This window comes from Vombatus ursinus, unplaced genomic scaffold (genome assembly GCF_900497805.2).
Source record: "Vombatus ursinus unplaced genomic scaffold, bare-nosed wombat genome assembly UNPS02014812.1, whole genome shotgun sequence".
Classification (NCBI taxonomy): Eukaryota; Metazoa; Chordata; class Mammalia; order Diprotodontia; family Vombatidae; genus Vombatus; species Vombatus ursinus.
Genome location: NW_020954590.1, coordinates 44917856 through 44934455, shown reverse-complemented (window position 1 = coordinate 44934455; position 16600 = coordinate 44917856).

Genomic DNA, 16600 nt, shown 5'->3' with positions numbered 1-16600 from the left:
TTAGATAGGAGAATCTCTGAAGTCCTTTCCAGTTCTAAATTCTAAAAGCTGATGAACTCCTTTTATTTTTTGGATGAGGAAGCAGGTCTAGAAAGTTAAATAATTTGCCCAAGATCATAAAACTCATTAGTAGCAGAGATAGGTCTAGATTTCCTGATTTTCCTAGATTTCCCAGCTTCAACTCTTTTCAGGGCTGCTCCTGATTGCTCTCATGTGGATAACTCCCTTGTATACTGGCCAGCCCTTCATCTAAGAGCTGAAACAGCCCTTCATCTCAGTGTATAACTTCTGTTTCTACAATTTCAGACCCTTGGATTTGTCTAAAGACAATTTTGCTGTTCCTTTGGAAACCTGGTGAAAGGAGTCTTCTCTTGAAAATGTTTAAAATGTTAACAACGTCAGGCTATGTAAGGCAATCTTAAAGACATTTCCAAAATTCTAGGTCACAGAACAAATTTCCAGGGCAAGCCTTCAAATTATATTCGTGTGGCACCAGGACCATGTACAATTCTTCAGAGTTTGAAGCAAGTATGGGGGGGATATTCCCTCCCCCAATTTAAAAAACAATAACAAAATAAAAAAATAGAACAAAATCTAGTGTATATACAAATAAATGGATGGGTCATGTAATAATCTGTCAATTCAATTCAATATAACAAATTATTTTTCAGTTGTTTTTCAGTCATGCCTGACTCTTTGTGACCCTGTTTGGAGTTTTCTTGGCAACGATAAGGTTTATCCTTTCTTTCTCCAGCTCATTTTATACATGAGGAAACTGAGGCAAACAGGGTTAAGTAACTTGCCCTGGATCATACAGCTAGTAAGTGCCTTGAGGCCAGATTTGAACTCAGGAAGATGAATCTTTCTGACTTCAGGCCTGGCACCCTATCCACTGCGCCACCTAGCTGCCCACCAAATTATATAGGTTCATATATCTGCATGTATGTATATATATATGTGCATACATGTATATATGTGTACATATGCACACATATGCATGTGGCCTTATGGAACTTTGCTCAATAACATAGATGGAAAGAGAATTGGTATCATAGTTAGAAGACATGGGATCCAATCTTCTCTTCAGCAGTTACTACATGTATGACTGTAGGCAAGTCACATAAGCTCTCTGGGCTTTGGTTTTCTCATTTGTAAAGTGAGGGAATTGGAGTAAATGACCTCTAAAAGCTCCCTTACAGTTCTAAATCTATAATTCTATGACTTTGGGTCTCTATTATTGAAAGCAAGCTGCCATCTGATACATTTCTTAGGTGATGGTCCTTTAGTTTGAGAAAAATTTTTTTGTTCCAATACCTGTGAGAAAGTTTTCATATTAAATTATTAGGTAAATACTTCATATTTAAGCACACTGTTTTGTTCCTTAAATATGCTTCTGACTCTTGGGCTCTCAAAATGTTTTCTTTGTCAATAATTGTAATTCTCTCTATATATCTATCTATATTGTCTTATTATAGCTGGAGACAACTGGGTGATATAGTGTATAGAACAATAGACTTGGAGTCAGGAAGACCTGAGTTCCAATCCTGCCTTAGACACTTATTGGCTATGTGACTGACTCTGGAAAAGTCATTTGACCTCTCTGTGCCTTTGTTTCTTCATCTGTAAAATGGGGATAATAATAGTACCTACCTTATAGGGTTGTTGTGAGGATTAATGAGATAAATATGGACAGTGCTTTGTAAAACTTAAAATTCTAAGTGTATGTGGGGGAATCCAGAGGACAAAGAAGCTGAGCCTCTAATAATGCTCCTTTTATTTCTCCACTGGACAAATCACAGTGAAATCTAGATTAATCAGAATGTTCAGAGAAGAGGATGTACTACTTAATTTAATTTTCTGGTTAATTGAGGTTTTTTAAAATTTAATTATTTCAACCCTTATTGTAGAAAATCTTCCCAAGAAGCATTAGTTCTAATTCCCACCTAAGTAATAATTTAATCTTTGTGCATGCTTCAGAAACATGGGGGTGGAGGGGCCCAGAAATCACTTTTTTTTGCCAATTGCATATTATATTCATATGTAGTTTCTTCCCATAGAATAATGCTCTTTCTTCTCTTCTCTCAGCTTACCTTTTCTCTCTTCATTTACTTCTCCCCACACATATCCCTTACTGTGCTTCCCATCCCCCCACCTCATCCTTTTCAGCACTTCTTTCATTTTTTTACCCCTGCTACCCACTCATTGACTTTGCCTTCTCTGAACTTCCATTTTCTGGGGTTTTTAATATGAAGCTTTTCTAGCTTCTTGACTGGTTTGCCAGCTCATCTCCTCCCTCTTTGGAACTTCAGTTCTAGGTTAATCATAATTGCAATGTTTCACTGAGGTTCAATAATTTAAAAACAAATTGAAATTCCAAGTCATCTCACTGTTTGTGGCTTTTTCTGATGTTTACACTCAAAACTGAATGAAACACAACAAAACTATGCAATTACTTAAGAGTGACAGTTTCTTTGGTTTTGGTTGGATGCTATTTTAATACTTCCTCTATCCAGTGGGAGTAGATCTGTGCTCTACAAAGGGCAGTTGCATGTAGCTACAGAGAGATGCAGACCCTTGGAAATGTGAGTTACATGTACAATAAAACCATGTAATAAAGACTCATAAGCTTGGTGATACAAAGGGTTGAATCATATCTCAAATTTACAGTGCACTAGAATAGTTAGTGACTCTTTCTTACACAACATGATAAATTCTAGGTAATTCTAGTTACTTCCAATGCTGCCACTATAATGGGGGTGATAAAGCATTTGTGTATAGTTGTTTCATTTCTATAATAGATATGATACATTTTCCCCTTTGAAGACATTTTATTTAGGAGAAAATTGGCAAGATCTCTAATAGAAACAAGGATAGATAAGAACTGACCTGTGGTTTCTTTGGTATAGAGAACTCCCAGTAAGAAAACTCCCTCTACCAATGCAGGTCAGCAATATCTCTATGACTTAGTCAGTGCTTCTTAAACTGTTTAAGAAGTGCTGAAGGGGTTTTGAGTGGGAAAAGTTTAAGAAGCCCTGGAGAGCACTGAAGTAAGTGGCTGGCCCAGGGTCACACAGCCAGTATGTATCACAGGGAGGACTTGAACTCAGGTCTTCCTGGCTTCACAGACATTTCTCTATTCACTTCACCACACTGCTTCAAACAGAAACAAAAGTAGTCTTTTAACAATGTTAAGCAATGTTGAGCCACTCAGAACTGATGTAATTGTTGTAATTTCTTTTTGTTGCATTTCTTTGTATTGTATTTGTATTGTATTGTTGTATTTCTTATTTTTGAACGTGCCCCACCCAGTTTCTCAGTTTCAGAGCCACTTAAATGCTCAGCCAGTGCCCTTATCACTGTACTTCAAAAAGAAAGAATAAAATTTTGTCTCAAGCCAACCTACCGCCATTTTGATTTGGCCTCAAATTCTGACATTGTTTCTGGCTCTTCTTGATTCTGGCTTGAATCCTATTAGACACCAATAGATTCCTGAGCTCCCTGAATGGTTGTTAACTCAATAAACTTTCTCCCTACAGTATGTACCTTCCAACTTCTAGCTATAACGGAACACATTTTTATGATCACATGTCTCCTTAGACGCCCCTGTGGTTGTTGGTCTAGCAATTTCCTTTTGATTTTGCACTTAAACTATCTACTTACATAGATGAATTAAAGCTATGACCCAAACCCTTCCCTGTTCAGGTTGCTTGCTTCTACTATCTGTATCTTACCTATCTTCAGGGATTACTTGTTTCTGACTCTCAGCTGCTCCCTACTGGGTACTCTCAGCATTAACCCACTGGTGAATCCTTCAACTCCTAGTGTGTCCTGAGAGAATTGCTCTTTGCAGAGGAGTCCACAGAGAAGTCCTGATGGGACCAGAAGCTTTGACTGCTAATATCAGTGATCAAGGTCATTACTATCTTAGGTTCAAGCTCTAACATTCCCTTCCTCAATGTTGTAGAGTATATTTGTTCTTTCACTCTGATCTATCCATCTTTGCATTCCTCTAGGCAAATAAGAATTCCTTTCTATTTCATCTGTCACCACAGTTACATTTTATCTTTTTAAGCTCTATAATGATCTGACTCATTGCAGTGACAGGTATCCCATCATTTTGTTCATCATTTCCTTGGAATGCCCTTCTCCAAAACAACATTGATGACAACAAAATGAGTTAAACGCATACACACCATTTTTGAAAAGGTAACCAAGCTGTTGCAAACTTTTCAACAACTCAGTCAACAAAAACCACACAGTCAGCAGTGCACTAATCATGCAAACAGCAAATTGGAAACATTCTTATTTCTACACCATGGAAAGCAGAAAAAAATGCACCCAAAAGGATAAACTAAAAGGAGCCAATAGTTCACCATGTTAAAAAGAGAAAAGAAAAGAAATGAGTTTTACCTTCTTTAATCTTCCATTTTAGTAAGTTGCAAAGGCAAGAGACGAGGGAAACTTCGCAGAGCTTTTAACACAGATATCCCTTATAGTGCTGGATATTCAGCTTTTCTGAAAAATAATCAAAAGGCAGTCATTAAACTATGAGCCTGAAATGAGGAGAAAAAGGAATAATAATCTCAAAGAGATACTCTATCAACTATTAAATTTATTGATATTGAGTTTTCTATAGTAGTACTCTATCACATTTTGTGCATTTAGCCTTCCCAGAAAATAAAATCAGACATGATAATTTTAATGTGTTTCTAATAACCTGGGTCTAACACTCTATAATTTATTTATTCACCAACAAACTGTTTATTAGCAAGGGACATTTCTGATTTCTTTTAAATTCAGTCAAAGAGAAGTATGCAAATATATGATTTTGTAAACTAAGCCACACTTAAAATATTACACTTTCTTTTTCTTATTTATTCTACCACTACCAGGAAGCAGCTGTGACTACAAAAGGACCGTGGAAAACATAGAATGCAGCAATACAGAAAACAAAGAATGGAGCCCTGAAGAATGATGAATCATCACTAGCCATGCTGCTTTGGGCTGCCAGTGCCAAACAAGTAAAAGTAGCTATTAGCTACTTATCAATGGTGTCTCCTCAGCATATTGAACAAAAAGACCAAAAAAAAAATGAGCTATAATTGAGGCTAGAGCTAAGAAAAAGAGTGACCAATCTTGTACATTATTCCCAAAGGCATAAAGCATAGATATGGTATTATTTGAATCCTTAGTGGTCAGCACAGTATCTGGAATATAGGAGGTGCTTAATAAATATTGTCAATTGATTATACAAATATGAAGCAGTCATGACTCTTGCTTTCTGCATATTTGTAGACTTCAGAGCTTGAAAATCATTAACAATAACTGAATTCAAGTCCATCTTTAAACAGACAAGGAAACTAGGACCTCCAATAAGTAAAGTGACTTGCCTATGATAGTAAATAGCAGAGCTAGCATACATTTTGCTCTTGCCATGATACCAGGACTTGGCATCCTTCATTAATTATAGGGAAAAAAACCCAACATGGCAAGTGTGTATTGTCAAATGACTCATGTCTATTTCTTATGAGGAAATGCTATATCATGTTCTTTCAAAGCATATGAAAACATATGAAGTAGTTCAGGAAGATTAAATAAAAAACAACAACCTATTAAGTACAAGTAAAATGGTATTCAGGAACAAAGATTTGCATATTGTATAATCAACAATTATATCACCCCTCCTTCTTTCTTTCTTTCTTTCTTTCTTTCTTTCTTTCTTTCTTTCTTTCTTTCTTTCTTTCTTTTTTTCTTTCTTTCTTTTTTAAGAACACCTGTCTCCTAACAATGTATTTTGCAGAGTCTGTCTAAGATACACATTAAACTGTAGACGGGTGACAGATGTTGGAATGTGGTGGTAGGAATATTAAATCAAAGGTGGGAAAGTAGCAATGGGACCTCATTTTTGTTTGATAGGGAGGTACTATCAGAGTGTTGGATGTGGGAATGTTGTATGTGAAAATTTCAGAATCCACTTTTAGGTTCACAATTTCAATCTACTGTCACATATCCCAAAGCCAGAAGTACCTCAGGCACATGGTTCCTAAACTGATATATCAGCTCTGAACATTTCCCAATTTCTTTTCTTGTTATTCCATATTCTCCTGCTTCTTGTACAGATGAAATAACTGAGAACCAAAGGTATAGTGATTTAGATTAGACTTTTGTGCTCTGCCTTCTAGTCCACATCTCCTTCCATTAAGAAGTGGCCAAAATTAGTCAGCACTTGGGCATATTCCCCAAGAAGTCAAAGTTAGAAACAAAGGTCTAGCATGTGCCAGAATATTCAAAGTAGCATTTTTTTTTTGTGGTAGCAAAGACCTAAAAACAAAGTAGGTAGCCTATCAGTTAGGAAATGATTGAGTAAATTGTGACAAATCCATCTGAGTATTACTGTGGAGAAAAATATGAATATGAAGAATTAAAAGAAATTTGGGAAGATGTGTATGAGCTGATGCAAAAGGAAAAGAGTAGAACCAAAAGAATATTACACAAAATGATTGCAACAATGAAGATAATAGTATTGCTAAAATGAAAGTGAATTCAGTAACTGAAAAACCAACAATGATCTTGGAAAACCTCATGAGTCGTATCTTCTTCCTCTCAGCAGAGGTGAAAAATACTAGGGCAGAATGTTGTACACATCATCAGATATGTCAATGTACTGGGTATTTTTCATTGACTCTTTTACTTTGTCATAAGGTAGAGTTTACTTTTGGGATTATGGGGTTATTTCAAGAAGTGATTGTAATTTAAAAAAAAAGTTATGAATAATTTTTTTAAATATCCAAATAACATGATTGGCAAGATGGTGGAGTGGTTCTTTTAGTGATCCTCAGAAACCCCCAAAACTCTGAAAATTAATGATAAATTATTGTTATTAATTATTATTAATGATAAATGAAGCTGAACCTACAAGATAAGAAGACCAGAATACTGCATAGGATAAAAACTTTATGAAATAATATCAGGGAGCTTCATTATTTATAGCAGTACTCAGTGCCTGCACTTCCCAATCTGTGTCACATGTCAGGTTTAACATAAGCAAACTCACAAGTTTATAATTCAGAGTCCGGCCCTGGGGATCTTGGCTAATTTCCCCCATCTAAGTGATTGAATTTGAACCATTGCTCAAACAAAAAGAGGTGACAGACACACATCCTTATCACTCACATAAATGGAAAGATGAGTGAATAGAAGATAAATGGATGGAAGACTGCAGTACATTATACAAAGCAGAATCTGCTAGAAGGGAGGAGTGGAGGTACCTGAACGAAGAGGGTTAAAAACACAGATGGGGTCAGTCCACAGGGTCATTTTCCTCAGATCTGAGATCCAGGCCCAGTTGATCCCCCTTACCTCACAATACAAAGAGGCTGAGAACAACCAGTATGCCTAACTCTGGGTATCTGTGTACTAGTGAAAGTGGGAGAAGTAAAATACTGAGAAAGGAAACTAGGTGCAAGTAACTCAGAATACAAAAGAAGCAGTTTAAAGACCAAAAGTTCAAAAGAGAAAGTCTGAATTAAAAACCTAGCTCATATAAAGGATCATGAAAAAACGAAGGAAAGTGACTAAAACCTGAAAGAGAATTCAAAACACTATGAATATCTATTATACTATAAAGAAAACTAATTAAAATTACCCAGTGAAAATGAGAGCCCCAAGATTCTCCAGACATCATGAAACAACAACAACAACAACAAAAAGCAAAGCAAAGCAAAGCAAAAACAAAACAAAACAAAAACAAAACAAAGAACCCTCCAAAATGGTTTGAAAGAGAGATAAAACTTAGGAAAAAAATAGGATAGAAATTGACAGAAACCAAAACTCTCAATATCTAATTAAAAATACAGGAACAACAGAGGAAGAAATTTAAATATGTGTTAGATAATTCTTCCATAAAGTAGAAGATCTGAGAAGCAGAATAACAGATAATGAAGTGGGAAAACATGGTCAGAATAGAAGCAAAAAACATCAAATTTAAAAGAACACATAAATTCTATACAAACCAAAGCAAGTGACCTTGAAGGCAGGATGCATAGGGATAAGGATAGTTGGTCTCCCAAAAGAACATGACAAATAAAAAAAATAAAACCTGAATACTATATTGCAGTAAATAATATAAGACAACTGACTTGAACTAGTGAATAAATAAAATTGATCAATAGAATCCACAGATCACTGCCAGAAACAGACACACACACACACACACACACATTTCAAATTGTAAGACATAGTAGTTATATCCCACAACATCAATAATAACCAACATGTTTTGTGAGCAGAAAGAAGGACCATTAAATATAAAGGAAAGGTAATTAAAATATCCCAAGATTATTTCACAGCAATGAACAAATGAAGAAAAGATGGAATAATATACTCCAAAAGGCAACAGACTTCAAGCTATAACTCAAAATAATATGTTAAAATGATGTACAGTGAAACAAAAGTGAATCTCAACCAAAGAGAGGCAGTTGAGGCATTCCTGGGGGTAAAAACAACAGAGAGCTGACTTACAAACAAACCAAACAAAAGGAACACAAGAGAAGTAAATAACTTCCGTTATCTAGAAAAGAAAAAAAAATCATCTTATATCCTATTTTTTAAAGAGATTGCTCGGTGGGGTAAAGAAAAGAATAAAGAGAGATCACCAAGGGACAAAAAAGAGGGGCTGAATATTCAAGGGGAATTTAAAGACTAAGGAGAAGAGAAGCAGGAAATGTTGATTTACTACTCCATAAATTAAGTTCCCAGATTAACCATCAGTGAATCAATATCTTTTGCGTACCTTGTTTCTGGGGAACTAGGTAGGTGAGGAACAGAGGGTAGAATGAGTGATGTATTCTTCCTAAGTCATTTAGTGAATACTGAAAGAATAATACTTTCCATAAGTCTTTCAGTAAGATTGGGGAAAGGACAGAATTGGATGAAAATAATGGAAAGGAGGAACTGAGATGGAGAGGAAATAAAAAAAGGGGTCTTGTCCTAGAGGGAGAAAGGAATGAGTGTCACTATAGATACGTGGGAGAGGAGGTGTAAGTCTGAATTAATAAATAGGAATTTTGTAATGGGTTTTGTCTGGGAGAAATATGTGCATGAAGAAATCACCTTTGTTGAAAAAGAGTTTTATTTCCATGGATGCTATCTTGACTCAAAAGAGGGAAGAGGGAATGTGTAAGACCCAAAGGGCAATTAACACTCTGAGCTACAAGGGAACCTGGAAGCAGATAGGATATGATGGCTTTAAGGATCATGGTAAGGACAGGGACTAGAAACAGGCCTCATAACTTGGGATACAAAGTGATTTCTACAAAACAACATGTTTCCATCTCAGCTTTCATGAATTTGATTTTTCTAAGTTTGGGGCACTGTAGAAAGTAAGGAAGATTGTATAAAATATACAAAGGTAGTACCACAGAAATGAGAAAGAGGAGCTCAGATTTGGCACTTAAGAAACTTTATCTTCATAAAGGACATAGGAAAAAGAAAGAAAGGACAAATAAGGGAATAATCCATGAATCAGAACATAAAATTTAAAATAAACTGGCAAGGAGAAATAATGGGGACAAAACAAAGGAAAACTTGTGGGGAAAGAATGAAATAAGACAATGTTATATGAAGCAGGGAGGGAAGATTTTGAACTACTTTCTTCACTGGCTTGAGAAAGAGAAAAGTCAAAGACAAGAAAAAGTAAATAAACTTTAAAAAGGAAAGAGAGAAATAAACAATTTAATGAAATTTAAAGATCTTGTCATAGATCATGCAAATGAGATTGCAAAGAGAGCCTGTGGGAATACATTAACATCACAGGAATCTCAGCAATTACAGCAATAAAGAGGAAAGTTTCAAAAATCAATATAATAAAAAATCAAACACATGGAGGAAAACAATACTAACAATCATAATTTTTTATTTAAATAGATTAAATAATCCAATAAAATGAATGTAACAGAATGGACAAGGGGGGGAAAAAAACTCCACCAATGTGCTCCAAACAAGAACACAGCCAAAAAATAAAAAACACACACAGAATGATAATGAGAGCCTCAAATGAAATTTACTGTTCACTAGATGGTTCCAAAAAAGCAGGTGTTGCCCTTATATAACTAAGTCATTATTAATTCAAGCTTGAATAATGTATAATTTGCTTTAGTTTGATTTATAAAATGATACCAGGTCACATTTAATTTGAGCCAAAATTCATTTAGTGCAATGTGTGCAAGCTAATCAAGGGTTTTACCATACTACTGTGGCATCAGCCTATATTTGTGTATCATTGTAGATGGATGTGCTGTGCTGCTGTGTACCATATTACCAACAGTTGTATTCATTTATTTTAAAAGTCCTAAACAAAATGGACAAAAGAAAGAATACTTCAGATGGAAATATGGTCAACATAAAAAGATCAATCAATACAAATTTATTCAGTATCTACTTAGTGCCAAGCACTGTATCAAGTTGTGGAATTGAATATTAAATAGAACTAGTCAGTGTCCAAGGCAGGTTTTGAATATAGGTTTTTCTGGCTCCAAGACTGAGGTTCTGTGTTGATCTTTCGATTAGAAAAGAAAGTTGATATAATTGATTGGCATGAATGTTGCTATAGAAATTCTAAATTAGGGTAAGAGCTTAGAATGACTGAATCTATGATACAAAATATTATAAAGAAAAAAGACCAGTAAAATACAAAAAAAGCAAAGTTGAATCAGCTTTTTGTGGTTTGCAAACAACTACAATGAACAGAGGCAGCTAGGTGGAGCAGTGGATAGAGTTACAGGTCTGGAGTCAGGAAAACCTGAGTTCAAATCCAGCCTCAGACACTTATTAGCTGTGTGACCCTGGGGATATTACTTAACCTCTATTTGCCTTAATCCCCTGGAGAAAGAAATGGCAAACCACTCCAGTGTCTTTGCCAAGAAAACTCTATGGACAGTATGATCCATGGGGTCATGAAAAGTCAGACACAACTAAATGATTGAATGACAATAACAAGGAATAGAAGTGTATAGGAGTGATATAATCAGAGAAATGGAGAATCTTTAGCTGTATGGCTTGAAGACTGCAATAAAAAATGTATTCCTCTTAGCAGAGTAGCTATTGAGACAAAAGTTTATTTAAGTAGACTAAATAAAATGAAAATGAAGTGTACGGTGAAGAAACTTTTACTGAGAGCACTGTTGACTTGATTGCATTAAAAATTATGTTCAATGGCATAATGTTAAAATTGCTGCAGAGGTGGCCAGCACAGATGAAGATACAGTAACTAAATACCCTAATATTAGGAAGAAAATAATCAAATCAATTATGTTTTACATATAATTATAACTTCAAATAGTATGAATTTAAATAATGAGACCACTCATAGGATCCATTTTCTGAACTAACTGGGACCTGGCTACTCTCAGACAATGTCAAAATAAAAACCCACAATAATCAGAACAGTAAAGAAAAAATCTATTACACTTAAAGGAACCATAGATAAGGAAACAATCCAATATTAAACAAATAGTCACCAAATGGCATATAGAATTTAAATTCCTAAAGTAAAAGTTAATGGGATTGTAAAAAAAAACATAGATAATAACAAGATGAATGTAGTATATTTTAATACCCATATTTCAGAAAACTGGATAAATATAGCAGAAAGATAACCAAAAAGAAAAATCTAGAACTGAACAATTGTTAAAGTGTATGGTGTGTTCTGCATGGTAACATTAAAGAATATACATATTTCTCAAAAGCAAATGGTACCTTTATAAAAATAGATCATGGAATAGGTAAAGATAAATTTTAAAAAAGCAAAATTTCTAAAAATCAAATATTAAAAAAGCAAAATACTAAACAATTCCTTTATAGATTACAACATAATTAAAATTGTAATTAATACAAGCAACATAAATTAGAGATACAGAACTAAGTAGAAACTTAATGATGATATTCTGAATAATGACTGAGTTAAAAACAATTCATAGAAAGAATAACTGTGTGAAGGTAATAATAATGATGAGAAAATATACCAAAATTTCTAGGATGCAAATAAAGACTTTTTATATGAAAAATATATTTCTGAAGTCAGGATGGATAAAGAAAGCATTAATGTACTGTGAACTCAATTTGAAAATCTTGAAAGTCAACTAATCAAAAAATTCGAAAGAAACACAGAAGAAGAAATACTGAAAATCAGAGGAGAAATGTATAAAATGGAAAAGAAAAAACTAGAAATGGCAACTTTAAGTAAGAAGAAAAATCAAATTATCAAGATAAAATAAATGAACAGAGTAAGTTTGGAATGCAGAACTAAAAATAGCTACATAATTCTACATCAGCAAAAACTGAGACTATGAAGTAAACAGAAGATTAATATATTAAATATCCTTATGTAAGAGCATGAAATAGTAATCTTAAATCCTTCTCAGTTTTTAAGGAGTTAACAATGAAAAGAAAAATACTAGTGTAGATTGGTTTTAGATGTGAATTCTATCAAATCTTTAAAGAAAAATATCTATGCTATATAAAATATTCCAAAAAATTAATAAATGCCCTACCAAATTTCTTTTATAATTATAATTCTAATATCTAATCCAGTGAAGGATAAAGCAAAGAAAGACATCTATAGTCTAAGAAAGTGAATATTGATGCAAATGTTTTAAATAAAATCCTAGCCAAAAATCCTATATAGCTATATGTATATCACACACATACATACATGTATATATGTGTCTAACTATGTATCTCTCTCTGTATGTGTGTGTGTGTTTGTGTGTATGTGTGTGTGTATGTTAATAGAAATCTAACACCAAATTAGTAAAGATGTTTCAACATTAGGAAAGAATGAACATAACAAATTTAAAAACAAAAGTACCCCAAACCCCACAATTATATGAAAAGTTTTAAAAAATAACTTTTGACAAAATGTAGCATTAATTTATGCTAAAAATCCTATAAATTTTATATAGAGAAGGACATTTGTCATGATTAAAAAGTACATATATAAAATCAGAAGCTAGTATAGTTTGCAGTTGGGAATCATTCAAAGATATCCCAATAAATATATGAGTAAAGCAAAATTCCTTCTCTTCCTGATTGTTATTTGACATGGTTCTATGAATGCTAACAATAGCAATAAAACAAGACAAAGAAATGAATTGGGTAGGAGGAAGCAAAATTATTCCTGTTAATTATTGTCATGATGGTTTACCTAAATAACCCGAGAGAAACAGCAAAGAAAGAAACAATTAAAAGCTTTAGTAAAGTCATAAAACACAAAATAAATCCATGGAAATTTGTAACATTTATAATAAAAAAATCCAGGAGGAAATAATAAAAAGGGAGATTCCATTCAAAATAACTGAAAAATGCATAAAATATCCAGGAGTCAATTTACTAAGTTACACCGCTAGGCAGATATCTCAAAATGTGAAAGGTAAAAAGAATAATCCCATGTACACTAAAATGTTTATAGTAGCATTTTTTGTAGTAGCCAAGAACAGGGAAAAATTAGATTCTCATCAATTCAGCGATTGCTAAGCAAACTAAGGGGTATGAATGTAATGTAATTTTGTTTCATTATATACAATTATAAATAAAATTCCTGAGAAACATGGGAACCCTTGTTTGAACTGATATAGAATGAAGGGAGCGGTACCAGTGAAACAATATGCACAGTGACTACAACAATGTAAATAAAAAGAATTTTAAAAGTGAAACAACAGTAATTATAATGCCTAAACTTGGCTGTAGAGAACTGGAAAAAAAAATGCACCTCTCTCTTGACTTTTCCGAAATATGAGGGAATATGGGCATGGAATATTGTATATTCTGTCAGACATAGTTGATTTGTTAATTGATTCTGCTATATTGCTCTTTTTCTCTTTTAAAACCTTTGCTGTAAAGGATGACTCCCTAGGTAATGGAAAGGGAGAGATAGATTTGAAGAGTAAGAAGACAAGAAAATAAAATATTGATAAAGTAGGCAGAAAGGGTCAGCAGTGACTTGAAGAAATAGCAATGGATTGGATTGGATTCGATGGAGTAGACCTGCATTTAAAGTATAGCTCTACACAGTAGGGATGATAATAGTTGTACTGTGCACTTTGAAGGGTTATAATGATAATCAAAAGGGATAATGCACACAAAAGTTCTTTGTAAACATAAAATACTAGGTGGACAAAGGTATATTAATAATGGGGAAAGGAAGGGAGTAAGCACTTACATAGCACCTACTATGTACCAGGCACTGTGCTAAGACGTTTTACAAATATTTTCTCATTTGATCCATTTGAGGTAGGTGCTGTTATCATGTCCATTTTACATTTGAAGAAACTGAGGCAAACAGCCATTAAGTGACTAGTTTAGGGTCACAAATCTAGTAGTGTCCAAGGCCAGTTTGGAACTTAGGTCTTCCTGACTCCAGACCCAGTACTACATCCATTGTACCATATAGCTGCCATTGATATCTTGATACCTTGTTGACATCAATACTTGGTTAGTTGGAGACTGTTAAAATCTCTCACTATAAATTACAGCTGTGCTTCGGTGATGATAATGATGACTATGATGATGGTGATGATTATGATGAGAGTAAGACCTGGAATATTTAAAAAGCAATGACGCCAGGAGAGAAAACATTTTTAAACAATTGACAGAATACTAAATTTACCAAGGAGGTGTAGAAAATAGAATTTCTTCAGCAATTTAGCAAAATACAGAGTGAAGTAGATGAGATAGTTAAAAATCAGCCCTCCATCACAGAATGCTGATTTTCTTAAGGAGCAGCTTGTAAGACTCTATTGACCTTGAAGAAGATATCAGACACACGATAAGGAAGAAATTTACTCATCTGTAAATCAATGTGTGCTTTTGGTAGGATGTGTATCTCCTTCCTGATGCCTTTATTCTGACATGTCATTCAATAATCCTTTACATCTCTCCCAAGCCTCAAGATAAAAATGAGCTTAATTAGTAATGTTGTTATTCCTTAATAGCTCTTGGAAAAGCCTCAACTGAGCATGGTGGGTAAATATCAGATTTGGAAACACCGGCATCCTTACTTTGTAGAGTAGATCTAGTTTTGAAAAACTACATATAAAGTCAATTAATTTTATTTTTTTATTTGGTGGTGAAATTTATTGTTCTTCTATTTCTTATATTGGCATCTTTACTGGATAGAAATAATTTGCTTTTAAGTTGTATCTTTATGTAAAAGATACACCTGGTGGAATAGTGGACAGAGCACTGAACCCCAAATTAGGAAGCTCTGAGTTTAAATCCTGCCTCAGACACTTACCAACTGTGTAACCCTGGGCAAGTTACTTAACCTAGCTGCCTCAGTTTCTTCATCTGCAAAATAGCGATGATAATAGTCCCTATCTCCCAGGGTTGTACTGAGGATAAAATGAGATATTTGTGAAGCGCACTTTGCAAACCTTAAAGTGTCATTTAAAAGCTAGCTATTATTATTTGTACTAGATGCACACTGAAGGAAAAAAAATGCCTTTAAGTAGATTAAATTTAAGCATCCTCTTTGGACCCTAATTTTTAATTCAGAAATGAGTAAAACTACCTTCAACATGTTTTTTTCCAGTAAGAAACATACCTTGGAATAAATTGATTCAGAGGAAGCTGATAGCCCAGTAGATACAGAATTGGATCGGGAATCAGGAAGACTCAAGTTCAGATCCAGCCCCAGCTGGAGCTTACTAGCTGTGACCCTGGGCAAATCACTTAACCATTGTTTTCCTCAATTTCCTCAACTGCAAAATTAGGGATAACAACACCTACTTCACAGGGTTGTTGTGAGGATCAAAGGAGGTAATATTTAAAAAGCTTAGCACAGTGCCTGGCACTAGTAGGTGCTATATAAATGTGTGATTTTTTCCATTCCCCTCATTCATCTGCAAAGCTCCTGTCAGTAACACTTCATCTCTAAAATGGAGATAATACTCATAGTTCTTACTTCACAGGGTTGTTTTGCAGATCAAATAGGGTTAAGAACATATTACGTCTTGCAAACTTTAAAGCACTGTCAGTTATTTATAATAATCACTTAGGTATGGTTCGGAGTAAAACGCCAGAGATCCCTTCCAACCTTCAAATTCTATGACTCTTTGTAAAGTATGTTTCCCAGCCTAGGGGTGCTAGGAACCCCGAAATGCAAGGGTACAGGGCAGGGGTCTTCCTCAAAAGAATTTGCCCACGCAAGTCTTCTTTCAATCCAAGTAGTGAGTTTATCAGGACACAGGTTGGGGTGGGTGAGATTCCTAGTGAGTATGCAATTTAATGAGGGCAAGACCAACACTTTTATAAAGAAAGACTGTGGGAAGATATGGATGTGATCTAGGAGTGGCAAGTAGCCTGGAGTGGTCTGGAGGTAACAGAGAGTGAAGGGCTGCATTGGCTCAAGGCCACAATGAAAGGACAGTGGAAAGAATTGTACTGGGATTGCCTCAGGCAAATACCAGGGATCTGGGTTCGGGGGCTGGGTTCTTGAAATTCATGGGAAAGTTCAAGGACCCTTCTTAGAAGTTCAGGTCCCATACCTCATCAATGCCTGGCACACAGGAGGCACTTAATTGTGTTTGATCCAAACTTGCTAAAC